The sequence below is a fragment of the Prionailurus bengalensis genome, chromosome C2, assembly GCF_016509475.1.
Source record: "Prionailurus bengalensis isolate Pbe53 chromosome C2, Fcat_Pben_1.1_paternal_pri, whole genome shotgun sequence".
NCBI classification, from domain to species: domain Eukaryota; kingdom Metazoa; phylum Chordata; class Mammalia; order Carnivora; family Felidae; genus Prionailurus; species Prionailurus bengalensis.
The window spans coordinates 98,307,666-98,322,846 of NC_057350.1; positions in this window are offsets into that span (position 1 = coordinate 98,307,666).

Below are 15,181 nucleotides of genomic sequence, written 5' to 3' on the forward strand. Positions count from 1 at the left end.
CAGTGTACCTCCTTGAAAGTTTGACATGTGGCCTGAATTCTCATTTTGTAGGATGATAGCTATTCACCCTGAAGAGAACATTGAAGAAAATGGCCCCACATTAAAGTACTAAGAATGCTACCTGAAATACATTTTAAAAGATTTGAAAATAGCTACAGTCTTGTGGCAGAAATTGTGCTATATATAAACTTGCCTTCTAGGCAGTCCATTCTTTCTGGATTGAAGCTGAAGTATTATTATTGACTTAATTCATTGCTGTTTGACTCATGTCCAGCAATCTGCTGTAGATCCATAATAGAATTATTGCTCTCCTTTGTGAAACATTCAAAACCGCTGGTGCTTATTTGTTCGTTTGTGTGTCACTGTTCTTTAAAAGTGAGAAAATTTAAATATGTTTATTTCTGTGATGTGAAAGTAAATATATAACCTGTTGAAATTCAAGATAGGAAATTGTTCCTTTAGGAAACTGGTAAGAATGACACAGGAAGAAATGTTGCCCACATACAGTGTGATTTCTAATAGTTCATTGATCTGACTGTTTGGTGTCACCTTTTAGAGTGTGCATTAACAAAAACCCTGCATGGCTATGAGACTGACAGCATAATCCTAGAGTGTTTTATGTGACTAGACACTAGCAATAGAGAATAACGTGTGAACTCCCAGATATCAGGCAACAGCACTCCAAGCCAACTTGTATTAATGCTTTATATTGATGTAAAACCTTTTTTTGCAAAAAGTAAAAAGCACTTCCTTAAAATTGTCTTGTTGGGTTTTATAACAACTCAGCAATGCACAATATCTGAGACCACAATGTGTTGAGCTAAGATAATACCTTAAATTTCCCAATTCCTAATCTAGTATTTCAAACGTTTAATCATTAGTCATCCTTCCAGTCACCAAAGATGCCAAAAATTACTCATTCCATGTAAGACTTGAAAAGGGTTATAGAAAAATCTTTCAGAGAAGATTCTTTTAGCGCCTATCAACCATTAAGCAAACATTTAAAAATCAATTGTATGAGAATTCGAGTGACTTTCTTTTAGCTGAGGATTTAAGCCTATTATTTCATTCTAAAGAAGAATAAAGTGAATGTTGAGAAAAGATCAACAAAATAGATATTTTCCAAATATATCTATTTCCAAATAGATATATTCCAAAACTTAAGCACACTCTTTACTAATTCAAAATGCTTCACTAATCTTTTAATTGCAAAAAATGTTCACTAGTCTTTTAAAAAGCTAAGGATTAGCCATATTAGGAAATATTCACGATCATTTTGATACACATAACAAATGGAAGAATAGTTCTTTGTTTTTCGGAGGGTAATTATGTCTTACTTTCTTATAATCTTATTTCTAGTCTCTCAGTTAACAGGCTACAGTGCTAAATGACAAGTTCTTCCTCTAGGTGTAATGAAAGCACGCAGAGGTGAACACATAAAAAATAAAACACTATACAGGGCAATGTAAAGTTAGTCTTGGTGGTCCAAAAGCAAGATCTACAAGTCAAGGCTCTCACTGCTAGTTTGCTTTCCTGCTTTGTTGAGTTTAATATAATGACTTAAGGCCTAACTCAGTATAACACCCTTTTCTGTTCTTTCAGAACATATCTTCCCTTATTTCCCTCTTAATCACTTGGTCTTTGAAGATATTTCTATCAATGGGGAGGAAAAATGCCTTCCTAAAGGTAGCAACTGACAGTTAATAATTCAATGAAATTTCATAAGAAGGAGCACTGAGGATGTTCATTTTCCTTCAGTTTTGCTAAGATGCATGATAGATTTACCAACACCTGCTGTTATAATCTTGTTTGCCCTTTGAATTAAAGTAGAGCAAAGGAACTGCAAAGGAAACAATCAACAAAACTAAAAGGCAACTGACAGAATGGGAAAAGATATTTGCAAATGACATATTGGATAAAAGGTTAGCATCCAAAATCTATAAAGAACTTACCAAACTCAACACCCGAAAAACAAAGAATCCAGTGAAGAAATGGGCAGAAGACATGAATAGACACTTTTACAAAGAAGACATCCATATGGTCAACTGATGAAAAGATGCTCAACGTCACTCATCATCAGGAAAATACAAATCAAAGTCACACTGAGATATCACCTCACACTAGTCAAAGTGGTTAAAATGAACAAATCAGGAAACTACAGATGCTGGTGAGGATGTGGAGAAATGGGAACCTTCTTGCACTGTTGGTGGGAATGCAAACTGGTGCAGCCACTCTGGAAAACAGTGTGGAGGTTCCTCAAAAAATTAAAAATAGAACTACCCTACGACCCTGCAATAGCACTACTAGGAATTTACAGAAGGGATACAGGAGTGCTAATGCATAACGGCATATGTACCCCAATGTTTATAGCAGCGCTTTCAACAATAGCCAAATTATGAAAAGAGCCTAAATGTCCATCAACTGAAGAATGGATAAAGAAGATGTGGTTTATATATACAATGGAATACTACTTGGCAATGAGAAAGAATGGAATCCTGCCATTTGCAGCAACATGGATGGAACTAGAAGGTATTGTGCTAAGTGAAATATGTCAGTCAGAGAAGGATAGATATCATATGTTTTCATGCATATGTGGATCTTGAGAAACTTAACAGAAGGCCATGGGGGAAGGGAAGGGGAAAAAAAATAGTTACAAACAGAGAGGGAGGGAGGCAAACCATAAGAGACTCTTAAATACAGAGAACAAACTGAGGGTGGATGGGGGGGGAGGTGTGGGGGAGAGGGAAAATGGGTGATGGGCATTGAGGAAGGCACCTGTTGGGATGAGCACTGGGTGTTGTATGTAAGCCAATTTGACAATAAATCATATTTTAAAAAAGTAAAGGAGAAAAATGTATATATTTCATTTAGGTTCAAATGACCTTATGCTAGCAAAACCGTGTGCCATCTTTGCCTTTTCTGGATTCCATATACTTTCTCTTTTATTTGGAGCAACTGTGTGTTTGGTTAATAACCTCACTGTTTTCTGCTGTTAAGGGAACTGAAGTGCCATTAACACATATTAAAGTACCATTGATTCCATTAGTGCCGACAAGCACTAAATCCCAATTTCTTTTTAAATAAGCATTAAAACAAATGCAGATGTCCTTTATTAACAAGTAACATGCTGAGCAACCCTTATTGCAATAGTTTAATATATGAGAGATGTCTTAAAGACCAAGTTAGAATCTTAAGGAGCTGAAATGCTAGAACTTGGGTACAATGAAGGACAAGTGAAGGAGTAAATAGGAATTTTCTACACACTCACGAGCCTATCCAAAGGGTCATGTTTTATGTGCCATTTAGAATCATAATCACTTTTCGCCTTTGCATGTCTCCACATTTGTGTATTAGAACACCTATAATACCACAGTAGTGAAGAGACACATGCTGTAGATTTACAATAAAGTGGTTTATTAATAAGGAACTTAAGCCTAGGAAATGGGCATAGCTTACATGGGCTCTTACTCTGTGGCTTCTAGATGTGGTCCTCATGATTAGATGTTACCATAGAATAGTAAAGCACTTTCAATTGTGAAGCAATCTCAGGGGAAGATATTTATGTGCCAAGGCATCGGGACTTCTTAAAATACATGACAAATCTAGGGACCTTTTCGTACCAGTAGAACATAGAAGATTTCAGCATAAACCTTAGAGTCAAATATGCAACAAAAACAAAATGTTTTCTCTTTTTGTATTCATCACATTCCTAACCACTATTTTATTTCTTTACCCTTTTCCTTCCTTCTTTCTTTCTTTCTTTCTTTCTTTCTTTCTTTCTTTCTTTCTATGTTACTTATTTTTGAAAGAGAGAGCACAATGGGGAGAGGAGCAGAGAGGGGGGACAGAGGATCTGAAGCAGGCTCTGTGCTGACAGCAGCAAACCCAATGTGGGGCTCGACCATAGTTCGTGAGCTGACCTGAGACAAAGTCAGATGCTCAACCGACTGAGCCATCCAGGTGCCCCTCCTCCTTGTTTTTCGTCTCTTCTTTACCTGTTCCTAGTATGGATTATGCTAGTTGTATGTATTTTTTGAGATCTGTTCTAATTTTTTTTTCAAATAAAGACAGACAAAACTGAGAGACATTCACTTACTTTATTTGTTTGCTACTGCATTTGAAGAACCTAGAACAGTACCTGACACTCAATATTTGTTGATTAAAAGAAAAAATGGTCGATGGCAGGCGATAAGCAGATAGAGATAGGTAGATGGATGATAGATAGAGAGATAGATAGATAGGTAGATAGATAGATACTGGTAGGAAGCTAGGAAGCAAGGAAAGAAGGAAGGAAGGGAGGAAAGAAATGCCTGCACATTTAGGCAGAACTGCCTACTCAAATAAGTTTGACAGAGTGGAGAATGGCTGGAAGCAGTAGCAGATCGCCAAAGTATAGAAGCTAATCGGTGGCTTTCCACAGTTCCACGGATGCTAACAAAAGACATAAGACTCCGTCAGATACAAAGAACTTACTTACAAGAAAAGCAATAGCAGGCATATCAGCATATTTGTGTCAGCTCCCTAAGCTCCAAGTTCCACAGGGCTACATGGAGAGCCAGATAGAACCTGAACGCATAATACAGCGTGCCACAAGAGAGGAACCAAAAATTTAAGATATCTGCGACTTTCCTAGCAAGCACTTTTATATGGTCTGGAGGGAGAGCAGGTGTGTCAAAGGACCTGTGATTCATTACCTTGCTTTCCAGGATGGCCACTTTAAGGATTCCCTGTCCAGGAAAATGAGTAAAAAGAGCAAAAGCTTAATAGAGGATAAATCTGCTTTAGTATGTAGCTTCAGAGATTACACTGTTGAGCTACAATGTATGATTAAGAAGAGATAGCTGATTGTATGCGCCATGGGAGCTAGAAAACATCCTGAGAGGTGATTGGCCAAATAGAAGAAGAATAGCAGAAAGTAATCAGCACATTCATCATACAGAATAACCTCAGATAACTTGGAGTACATAGCAATGCCGCCACCCCAAAACAGCATCTATTATGGATGGTTTACAAATGCATAGGTATGAATGGAAATCACTGGAGTATCACACAGTGCGACAAGAGGTATTGGCCTGGAGTTATAGAAGGTGAGCGGAGTGTCAGAGAGTAGAACTGATGGGCTGCTTCATTGAAAAACACTGGAGCTAAGGTTGAGTACATCTTTTCTCCGAAGGCGGGTTCCCATTGTAAGAGGAGTAAGAGTAAAGGCTTGGCACCGCTATCCACAATGTAATGTTCTTTAACCAAATGTCTGAGCTGGCCCGTGGGGGCATCTTGTAGGAGGATTTCTGTTAAACCCGTCCCTGAACTCCCACGGCCAGCCATCAAGGTTGTCACAGTCTGTCTCTCCCTTCTTAAAAAAACCTTCAAAGACATTTTTAGTATACTCTTTTAGGGAAAAAAAAAGTGTGGCTCGTTATGTTCGGCTTTTCCATGTAGCTACATTCTCAAGGATTTTGTTGTCGTTGGCAGCAGGGAGGTTGGAAACCGAGGAGCACTAATGAAATTTAAAAAGAACATCTTTTTATCTCGCGGGGTTTTAGCGGCTTTGGTTACTTGTTTATCTCCTGAAATTATAGCTCCTTTTTGATATAGAAATCTTAATTTCAATTCTCTGCAACATCAAAAGCGAAACAAAGACCACACTCCTTCAGCTGAGCCAGAAGCAGCAGGTTCAATGAACTCTGCATACTTCCTTGATGTTTTAGTGATCTGTAGTTAATAACTTGTTATTCATTTGCTTTAAGAAAAAAAAGCACATGGGTGGCTCAGTTGGTTAAGCTACCGACTTCAGCTCAGGTCATGATCTCATGGTTCATGAGTTCAAGCCCCACATAGGGATCTGTGCTGACAGTTCAGAGCCTGGAGTTTGCTTCAGATTCTGTATCTCTCTCTCTCTCTCTGCCCCTCCCCTCCTCGCACTCTCTCTCTCTCTCTCTCTCTAAAAAGTAAATAAACATTAAAAAAAGTTTTTAAAGAAAAAAAAAACGACAACAGAAATTCAGGTGGAGTAACCAAAAAACCAAAAAACCAAACCAAAACAAAACAAACAAAACACAAAACAAAACCAAACAAAAAGCTACAAATCTCCAGATTTGTTTTTCTACAGAGTTATTTCCAGGTTTAGGATATCTCTGTCAGTGCATTTTTTTTTTTTTATGTCCCTGGAGCTGCATTTATCATTCCCATAACTGTGTAGGTATAGGGAGACATCCTAAATGAGTTTTAAGGGTCTCCTCTAGATTGGGCCTTCTGTTCAATGCTGCCACTAGCTTATTAGAATAGCATGAACAGAACAGTTGTTTTGGTTTGAGTTTCAAGATAAAATAATTACAACTCTCCAAGACAGTCCACAGATACAATTTGATAAATATGTCCATATTTGTTTACAATATGTTAGCTGACTTTATTCATTTACTGCAAATAAATAAATCTGATACTAAAAATTCCAAAAGGAAGCAGAACAAGCTAAATATCAGAAGCATGAAATAAGGCTTCTCACTTCACTCATAAGTATGCTTTTATCTTGAATCTCACTCAGAAGAGCCTTGGACATATTAACATTGCCCCAGTCCTAGGTAGCTCTATCTAGCATTGCTTTACTACTTAAAAGCTACAAGGCCTTGAATTACCTTAATTTGCTTCCATTTCAGAGCACCCTCTTTCAACTGAAATATCCTGAAGTGGAATGTCTTATACAACAGGGTGAACAACCTCCAAAGAATGCATTAGCATAAGAAAGGAGTAAGCGTTGCAAATATTTTCCACTTCACTCTTTTCATTAATTATTGTTAAATAACGAGTTCAGACAGTATCTGGGATAAACTATGTGAAAGGCTATTCCATATGTACTTCAGAGAAAAAAACTCTATAAAAAGGGAAAAAAAAACCCCTCCCCATCTAATTCTCTCTCACACTGGTCAGAGGCCAGAGTGGCAAAAAATAGTGTAGAAAAAGTCTTTTCCTTTCATTGCATAGGATGAGTCTGCCTAGACATGAGATAGAGAAGTTGATCTCTAGTGACCTTGAAGGACCGTGTAAGATTGCAGAGAAAATGAATGTACATTATAGAAGATGGCTGTGTCATCATTTGTTCTAATTAATTTCACATGTTTGAGGAGATTGGTTGACATTTACGATCAAACTTTATATTTTGATTTATTTATCACCAGTATTTATCACGTTTATCTGCAAAGAAATCTGCAAGCTGCAATCACAGCGACTGCTTAGGGCATGCCTGGTGTCTATTTCCCTGTTTTACAACAACTTCAAGGTTTTCACCCTTTTCTAAATTGTCAATATTAGAAGGGATCCAAGGTTTTAATGAGAGTAAAATTTGAAAAGAGAGATTCTTACTTTGGCCAAAGAACATTAGGCTTAAAATATTTCATCCAACAGGCATCAGTATTGCATTTTGCACATCTGAGTCTCCACAAGTTACCTCATACTCACCTGATAGAATCAAATTGCAAGTTTTGTCACAATAAATTAGAAATAGGCCTTTCTTGGTCTCAAATTCTGACTTGGTCTCATCCTGACTTCAGACAGAATGAAAAGAAATTTCATCTTTCAGGGATAGCCCTGCAAATGCAGGTGACACTGGGTACTGTCAACCCAGAGGTGAAGAAGGAGGATACAGAAGGCAAGTGAGATGAGAGATGTTTAATCATAAAATTACTCTTCTCTTTGCAATTTTTCCCGGAGTGGAGTCTGCTTCCATTCCTCGTCATTTTCACCTGGAGACTCAGTGCTATACTAATGAAAGATCATATCAGGAAGGAACCAAAGATGGCTAGCAAGCTTTAACTGCAAAAGATTTTAAAGGAAGCTAATATGAGCATCAGTAGTCTATGGTAATCAAGACAAAAAAAAATATTCTAAGGGCAAAAAGAAATACTAATCTTGCTGCATAAAGTGGGCAGGGCATCCATGTGGCCACTGCTACAATTAGTTTACACAGGCGTGCATTCTAATTGATTTACAATATAAGGCCTAAGTTAATGGCATGCATACCCAGATGCTAATCAAGCTACCTGATACACGTCTCAAGCATTACCAGCATGAAGAGCGATATTGCCAAATGTATGAAGGTGAAGAAATAGGGCCATTGTGAACTCAGAGTAAGAGAGTTCAAAAGGCATCCACATCTGGCTTATTCCAAGCCTCATAACAAGTCCTTCACCACATTTTTTACTGCCCCCTCCCCCTCCTACCCCATTTGTCCAGAATACCTTGCACAAAGCGGGCACTTACCTTTGTGTGGTTGAATGTAATGTTGAATAGAATGGAGTCAGAACCAAAACTTAGGAATGTATGGTTCTTCACCTACCTTTTGCCAACAGTTTTATGAGCTTAGGGAAACCATTGAACTTCTTTACTTGTTAGTTGTCTCATCTGCGTCATAACAGGTTAGAATCTATAAGCCCTGAGGTCCTCTCTTACAATGGGATGACCTATCCTTAGGAAAGATACCTGTTCAAGAGCACCTCTGCTGTATTTGTGGGTTTTCCCACAGGAAAACTCTGTGGGTTTTCCCTTCCTTCCCCTTCTCTCTTCTATGTGCTTTGGATGGAGCTGACTCTAACTCTAGTTCCTAGGTTAGCATATGGTCAACCCTAGCCAATCCAGGCACTGAATTCCTCCAACCATTGTCATATGATCCAATCAGAGCCAATAGATACAGTGATACTTTGGACTGCAGGGACAAACAATTCTACAGATGACATGAGATGGAACTGCTAGGATTAAATTATAAAGCTGATAGGCAGAAAGCTGAGCAAAGAAAAGGGGAGAAATTGAGTATTAATAGCATCAATTGATCCCCTGCATCAAACTTCACCCAAAGCCAAAATAACCTGTAAGCTTTTCTATTATGTGAGCCAATATGTTCCTTTTATACTTATGTCTGTTTTAGGTGAATTTTTGGTAGGTAAAAAAAGGAAAAAATCTTTACTTTTAATACCTATGCATTCCCTATAAAGTGTTTCATAACCCTGTAACCCATGAATATTTGTCAACAACAGAACAGATCTAATGGATCACCTGTCCCATTCATCTGTCACTACAAAAACAGGGCTTCTATTAATTGGAAGAAAAGTTTGTGTGTTTTACTAATGAAAGCAAGCTGTTAATCCCTACCTAAAGCTAAAGATGATAAAAGTCATATAATGAACCTTTCTATAAGAGGCTTGGTCTCCAACCACTGATAGGCTTTCAAAGACCATAAATACCACTTAAACAATGGCTGACTTAAGGGAAAGAGTCCACTACTCATTGAGTATTTGTGATATTCCATGCAGTTATTAAAATAAATATTTGCATGCTACTTCGTATTTCCTTACTGATGTCCTTCTCTGTTCTCTCAGACATGTTTTAGCAAAATCCATTTTTTTGCCAGCAAGATATATGCCTATATTTCCCACAGTGTGTCCATTGGAACACCTAGATTGTGACATAAATCATGGACAGGTTCTTGACTGAGTCAGATAAGTCTGGGAAACAATTTAAAATCTGTCCCTCTCTGGAAAATTTATGTTAATATTAGAATATCAAATTCTCTGATTAGTCTTCCTTCACATTATTTAATGCAGCATTTGCTAAACTATTTAGATAAAAGCCATTACATGCCCTGCCCACAATACCTAAAAACATTTGAGAAATCTAGCATTCTACTGAAACTACTTTGGGAAAAATGCTCATTTAGCTCATGTCTTCAGAAATTACAAAAATTTGTGAGGATCATTAGAATTCAGAATCAAGAGCTTAAACTCTTCCTCTAATTGGACCTGCATCTTGCCCACCTGCCTTCAGATTCCATTAGGTTGAACCATATGAAATTATCCATATTGTATGGTTTCTGGCCCACATCCCAACTCTTATCCTCTGCATTAGATATTTTTCATTTGCTCCTCCAGTCTACTCTCTGCCCTTCTCCATCCTACTCTGTGTCCTGTGGGGGTGACATACGTGGACTGCATCAGTGAAATTCCTTGCTTTCTAGCTTCAGGTTGGGTTTTCCCAGTGGGAGCCATTGGAATATGGGCAGGTAGGAGGGAAGGAGAGATACCTCTTGCCCCAGCTCTCTCTGTGTCTCAGATTGCTTTGAATTATATCTAAAGCCCACATTCTCAGAGCTCTGTTTTCATGATGTTTTCTCTAGCACAGGGGTTCTCAACTTTAACACTATTGATATCTTGGGCTGGATAATACTTTTTTGTATGTGTCTGTTTAACAGCATCCCTGGCCTCTATCCACTAGAGGCCAATAGCATCCCCTCAGTTATGACAATTCAAAATGTTTCCAGATACTACCAAATGTCCCCCAAAGGGAAAAATTTCTTCCTATCACCCACCCCCACCATTGAGAACAACTGGCAGCTACTCTCCCCTGGTTTTATTAACACTTCCCTTCCTTTGCCCCTTCAGGCCTAGGGGTGGTACACAGTTCTCACTGCTAACACCACAGTTGGGTCTCTAGCCCTGGTTTCTTTGCTTTTATAAATAGCTCTTTTACTAAAATTGTCCTCAGGTGTCTCAGTTCAGTGTGTTATGTGTTCACTCTTGGGACACTAACTAATATGCTCTCTATTCTCTCCCAACCCCATTATTTACTATCCACCACTTAAAACCTGTTTACTTTCTTTGAACCTTTACACAAGTTCTTGTTGTAAGAGAAATAGAGGCAGCATTGATTGAGAGCTCACCACATGTCAAATATGGTGGCTATAGCTTACATGATTGTGGTAAATATTAATGGTTGGTTGTCTCACCACCATCCATTTTCTCTTTTCAAAAAGTACTCTAATTTGGATTCAAGTATCCACCCCTCCCACATATAACCCATGTGCTTCAGGCAGAGCTGACCCTACAGCTACTTCCGATTGTTCTAAGATTGTTAGGACGGACTATTCTAAAGATAATCCATTGAGCCATTCATGACAGGCATTAATTAAGACTTTGGCTCATAATAGGCATGTGCTACAATTTGGCCAAATGAGACTTGAAGAGCAGTTTGATGGCAGTTCTGGGAAAGACATTTCCTACACCAAAGAGAGAACTGTCAATTAATGGTCTCTTTGTCTCTGACTTTTCTAGACCTTATAATGAGCATTATAAGGTCTAGAACTCTTAACAACCACCTCAATACTGGTATGAAGAAGTAATCACAGGCAGGAAGGCAAAGTTAGAGAATCACAAAGAAACAAGGCCATCAATTCAACCATACCTGATCACTGCCAACCTTCTGGACTTTCTCAATTATGTTATCCAATATATTTCTTCATTTTCAAGAAAGTTTGAGTTAGGATTTCTGTCACTTTCAGCTAAAAGCTTCCTAACTGAGTCATTCATTTAATTCATTCAACAACTATTTATTTCCCACTTACTATATACTAGGCCCTATTTTAGGCATTGGGGCTACTGTAATGATCCAATGAGCCCCAAATTGATAAGGAGAGTTACTTTCATGTCACTCTAAGAGCTAGATGCATGTGCATGATGCTGATAAGAATTCTCAGTTGAGAGATGTTAAGTGACATGTTTAAAGAGACCAAACTAGAAAGTTTTAGAGCTGGACTAGGGGTGTCTGACCACGTAGCCTTTCTATTACATTCCTTTCTATTTGAATCAGCCATATGAAATCATTTAGCTACCAGTATCCACATGGAAGAGACACAATTAGGTAAGTTTTGATGAGGAGGGAGTGGTTAGATAATCCAGGACTCTGCAGTCATTTCCATGAGTTTAAGGAACAACTAAACTAAATATGGAGTTGCCCTCCCCTGGTGACTTGACCTTACTGTGGTGCTTGCTGGTTCAGCAGAGCTCTCAGAGTCTTATCTACCATCTATCTCCACCTCATAGACTCAGAACAAGCCAATGGCTCCCAATCTTGTGCTTCTCTATGGGGGCCAAGAGAACATCTGCACTTTTTCCATGTCACATGGAACTTTGCATAATTACATCCTGCTTCTACTTTTATTCCATCCCTACGTTTCAGTGGGAGGCCAGGGTATAGCTCTGCTTTTAGATTTCCTTTCAAAATGACCACCACTCTCCCAGATGTCCTCTGGGTTTCCAACCCACAGAAAGGAAGGCACGCGACCGTGTCTGACTGGTTACCTTCCTTCATTTCTTAGCCTTTCCTCCTCTTCACTCCTACATGGGGTAGAAGGGGCCGGATTTATACTTCTTCTTGTTTTTCAACTGTTTTCCCTATTTCACATCCCTGACTATGACCTCTTGCTGGGCTCGTAGGGTGGATTCAGTGTGGAGGGAAAAGCTACTTTGTTGATAATATTCCTTATGAAGCATTACAGAAATATTTCTCCCATCCCATTACAAATGCCAGCACATTGACCATCTGGAATTGTTTTCGGAATAAAATGAGATTGCATGAAAGCTGTTGATAAAATGTGAATGACAATAAAAAGTAAGATATCATAGTGTTATTATTAATTCACAAAGGAAACAATCCATTTAGCCCTTTATTCCAATTCTTTTTTTTTTAACTTTTTTTAAATGTTTATTTATTTATTTTTGAGAAAAAGAGAGAGAGAGAGAGAGAGCAGGGGAGGGGCAGAGAGAGAGGGAGACAGAATCCCAGGCAGGCTCCATGCTGTCAGCACAGAGCCTGACGTGGGGCTTGAACCCATGAACCATGAGATCATGACCTGAGCCGAAACCAAGAGTTGGACGCTTAACCAGCTGAGCCACCCAGGTGCCCCCCTTTATTCCAATTCTAAGATACTTCTGTACTGAAAACAAATTATGGAATTAAAGGCTGCTAACTGTATCCTGTTACAGTATGGAGCAAGAAACCAATCAATAAATTATATCAAAAGGTTATTGGTAAATCTTTGACTTGTGAAGTAACATTTTAGAGTGAGGCAATCTTACAGATTTTCAATCAGTGGTTCTCAGTCTTTGCTGTACAATAGAATCACCTGTGGTAATACACACGCCCAGGCCCTACCCTCAAACCCACTACGTTAGATTAAATATTCCTTCTTGAGAAGAGTGACATTACACGAAAAACATAAAAGAAGCTAAGGGCTGTTTTCATAAGATTTTAGTATTAAAAATTAGAGCCCCTCTGGAAAATCAGAAATGCCACAGGGATGGGTTAACGAAAGTAAAAGCCTGAGATCACTTGCCCAGGCTGGCAATCTTATTTTCAGGGTCGGAGAAAGCAGAAATGATTTTATGTAGACACCGTTCCATTTTCAGATGAGAAACATGACGACTGCCGGATTTGTCCAAAGTTATCCGCCAGAGCCTACAGCCTGAACTCCAGCAGGATTCTCAAAGGCAGCAATGGCATCTCCCCCCAATTCCCTGCCCCGTGACTCCGGCATCTCGCTCTCGGCATACACTTCTCTGCCCTTCACCCAGATGAAAGCACGACTTCAGAGAAATGTGAAGTAGTTCCAGTTCCTCCTCACACTTAAATTGGCCTAAAACGCCAGCTGATCAGAAACACAGATGCCTAAGATAGAAATAGTCCTGTCTTCCTGGCTCCCGGGGCCAGGAGACAAATGGGTGGAGGCCAGAGCCGCGAGGGAGGTGCTGCTGAAGCCAGCCTCCCAGCAAGCAGCAAAGTGAATCACCGCTGCCATTCAAAACGTGTCCAAAAGAAACCGGGGCTTCGGGGGAGAGGAAGCAGGTTTTTTTATCCCGCGACTCTGTAGAGATGGTGGTGACAGCAGCTGTGCTTCCTCCCCTTAGAAAGTCATTTTAGCGTTAGATTTTCCCTAAGGAGGAAGCAGATGGAGAGAAGCTTGACTTACACATATGTGACTGCTGCTGGCTTTCCTACTGCTGCTACTGACCCTGGATTATATGGAGAAACAGCGCTTTGGAGGAGGGAGGGATGATTATTCAAGGGGCTCTTTTCAGACCCGTAGACCTAAAGGCCTCAAGAGTGTGTTAATGTTAGGGGTTAACTGTGTGCTCTTTGAAATTCTGAAGATGTGGCCATAGGCTATCATTTTGTATAAGATGATGATGTCTCCTGATTACCTAGTAAACAAGAATAGCCTGACAGCTGTGACAGGCAAGGTGGCCGTGAGGGTGCATTGCTCTGAGTTCCTGGCCACAGAGTGGTTGTAGTCGAGTCGTCTAGCAGTGCGATGAATTGAATCATAGGCTATGTTCCGGCCTAATAACCAACATATTTCCCTCTTGCAGACACAGTACTTCTCACCCTCACATCATCCTACAGAGAGGCACCGGCATATGACTCAGGGAAGCAACATAATTGGGTGAAAAAAAAGCAAAGAAGAAAAAAAAGTCTTTCTTCTTCCTGACTCCGCTTCCAAAGATTTAAGCCTAGAGGACACAGTGAACTCCTATAATGGATAAAACATTTGCTCCTTTTCTGAAGATAAAGAGACAGATTCTCCTTTTCTGAAGCAGGGAGAAGAGATGAAAGGGGAAAGGATGAGGGCAGAGAGTTTAATTAGAAAGGGAAGAGAGTGCCAACTCCATGAAAGTCATGTAAACCGAAAACTATTTTCTGCAAAGGACAACCATGGCATTGTTCAGGCATCCAAGAGAAGAACGGGGGCTGACTTTTCATCCCCAGACCACCGAGCCTGCAAAACACTTGCATGCTCGCAAGATAACACCAGCACTTCCTGCCACGGGCACCGGAATCTGTGAAGGGTTTCCCTTCACGGGCAACTAGCACTTTGTCCAGCGGATACCCAGCAGTTGACTTCTGTCCCGATCCAGAGACTTTGCTTTCACCCGTCTTATTTGCCTCCCATAGACACACCTTTGCTACGTCCCAAAGAACGAGAGCGGGCACTGGTACCTTGTGGAGTGATAATGGATTATAAAAAGTCTTCACCCCTATTCTCTGGCAGTACTTAGGAGCACCAAACAAAACCTGGTCAAAATTCTCCCTGAGCAAGGAGATTAATAAATATATCCCATCAGAGGTGTTAGAGAGAGAATGATATAAGCACAAGTAAAGTAGAATGGGAAGGGTGGGGGGAAGGTACTCCATGTTTCTGGGACAAGAAAAGGAACTGCTTCTTTGAGGAAGTGACACTGGAACCTAGTCTAGAAAGACAGGTGGGTAGAAGCTTCTAGGTGGAGAGTGGCAGCAGGACAAGCATGGCATCCAGGGAAGTAGAAGAACCAGAAAGTTGTGTGAAATAAAACTCAAAGAAGAGGGA